Source organism: Sprattus sprattus (assembly GCF_963457725.1).
Source record: "Sprattus sprattus genome assembly, chromosome: 2".
Classification (NCBI taxonomy): domain Eukaryota; kingdom Metazoa; phylum Chordata; class Actinopteri; order Clupeiformes; family Clupeidae; genus Sprattus; species Sprattus sprattus.
In genome coordinates this window covers 41,339,281-41,341,780 of record NC_137921.1, presented here as the reverse complement: position 1 = coordinate 41,341,780, position 2,500 = coordinate 41,339,281, and the positions used below count along the sequence as shown (strand labels likewise).

The following is a 2,500-nucleotide window of genomic DNA, read 5'->3' as shown; positions in this document are numbered from 1 at the left end:
TCGAATAATGCAAAGAAAACAAGCTCATATTCATTTTTAAACTACACAATACTAATGCTTTAACTTAGGAAGAGTTCAGAAATCAATATTTGGTGGAATAACCTTGATTTAAAATCACAACTTTCATGTGTCTTGGCATGCTCTCCACCAGTCTTTCACATTGCCGTTGGGTGACTTTATGCTACTCCTGGCGCAAGAATTCAAGCAGCTCGGCTTCTTTTCATGGCTTGTGACCATCCATCTTCCTCTTGATCACATTTCAGAGTTTTTTTATGGGATTCAGGTCTCAAAATTGGGCTGGCCATGACAGTGTCCTGATCTGGTGGTACTCCATCCACACCTTTACTGGCCTGGCTGTGTGGCATGGAGCATTGCCCTGCTGGAAAAAACACTTCTCAGAGTTGGGGAACATTGTCAGAGCAAAAGGAAGCAAGTTTTTCTTCCGGGACAACATTGTACTTTGCCTGGCTGAGGTTTGTAAAAGACCATAAGGATTGAAAAAGCGGACTGGAGGGTCTTCTAAGTTCGTCTTCTCTGATGAGTCCAATTTCACAGTAGGTGCAAGACTCTGTGGCTTGTAGGCCTCTCCAGGTCTCCTTCTAACCATCAGACGACCATGTGTTGGGCAAAGCTAAAAATTGGACTCAGAGAAGATGAACTTAGAAGATGACCCTCCAGTCCGCTTTTTCAATCCTTATGGTCTTTTACAAACCTCAGCCAGGCAAAGTACAACATTGTCCCGGAAGAAAAACTTGCTTCCTTTTGCTCTGACAATGTTCCCCAACTCTGAGAAGTGTTTTTTCCAGAAGGGCAATGCTCCATGCCACACAGCCAGGCCAGTAAAGGTGTGGATGGAGTACCACCAGATCAGGACCCTGTCATGGCCAGCCCAATTTCGAGACCTGAATCCCATAAAAAACCTCTGAAATGTGATCAAGAGGAAGATGGATGGTCACAAGCCATGAAAAAAAGCCGAGCTGCTTGAATTCTTGCGCCAGGAGTAGCATAAAGTCACCCAACGGCAATGTGAAAGACTGGTGGAGAGCATGCCAAGACACATGAAAGTTGTGATTTTAAATCAAGGTTATTCCACCAAATATTGATTTCTGAACTCTTCCTAAGTTAAAGCATTAGTATTGTGTAGTTTAAAAATGAATATGAGCTTGTTTTCTTTGCATTATTCGAGATCTGAAGACACTGCATCATTTTTGCTATTTTGACCAATTGTCATTTTTCTGCAAATAAATTATCTAAATGACAATATTTTTATTTGAAATTTGGTAGGAATGTTGCCAGTAGGTTATAGAATAAAACAAAAGTGTACATTTTACTTTAACACATACCAATAAATAGTAAAACCAGAGAAACTGATAATTTTGAAGTGGTCTCTTAATTTTTTCCGCGGCTGTATATTGGTTGGAGATCGCGATGCGATCACGTGGGACAATGACATCATCAGGTTGCGTGAATCTGTGCACAGGAACACCAGCCACCGTACCGAATCTACTCACTTTCTACCCCCGATTCGAATCGTTGCAGATACCGTGTGCGGATAGAGTGTGTTTGTCTAAATGATAGGGCTTCCGTATTAGTATCAGCTCGGACGCAGACAAACTCGACTCCGTGTAAACTAGGCTTCAGCTCCCCACCTATCGACCTCTCTCCAGATTCACACCTCTGCACCGCTCTCCCTCCCCATCTTCACACCTCTCCACCTCCCCAGCTCTCCACCTTTCTCCTACCTCAGCTTCACACCTCTCCACCTCTCGCCTGCCTCAGCTTCCTGTCAGCCCTCCAACACAACCCCCTCCCACATGATAAGGGTAACTATAACAACAAACACCTCCTCCATTACGATAAGGAGACAGAACACACACACACACACACACACACACACACACACACACACACACACACACACACAGACTGCTGAGTATGGGAGCACAGGGGAGAAAATATGTCTGTGAAAACACACTTATTCACTGCTTCCTGCTGGGGGTTAGGGTTAAATCAGTGGGACAGGAGACAAAAAAGCGGCTGCTGTCTTGAGATGGACTTGTGGGGCAAAGTGATGCAGTGGGTGGGGTATTATTAAAGTGATGCAGTGGGTGGGGTATTATTCGGCCGTCCAGACAGAACTAGGGGCCAAATGGGCCCCTAGCAATGTGATTCCATCAGTGCTGTGTGCAGAACGTGAGGAGGGCCTCTTCAGGGGGGACCTGAGCCCCAGCACAGCCAGCCCAGAGCCCAATCTGCCCCAGATACCACAGAGGAACAGAACCCTTTCCCTCCACGGCACAAGCATTCCGCCCTGACCAAAATCACAGAGTGTGTGTTTGTCCTGTCTCCTGGAGAGGGAGAGGGAGCGACCACTATCATGAATCTGGGAGGAATTAGGGCCTCTTTCAAAACGGGACACGGCACACCCACTAAAGATGTTTATGGGGTTTATGGGATGGGGGTACTGTTGTGCCCATTGGAGGAATAATGATGGGGTACA

At 45.8% G+C, this 2,500-nt stretch overlaps 1 protein-coding gene across 1 annotated transcript in view; it reads right to left on the bottom strand.

Annotated features, from left to right (window-relative positions):
- The window catches only part of dph5 (diphthamide biosynthesis 5), a 16,279-nt gene that overhangs the window by 1,979 nt on the left and 11,800 nt on the right, over positions 1-2,500 (bottom strand). The window lies entirely within an intron of this gene.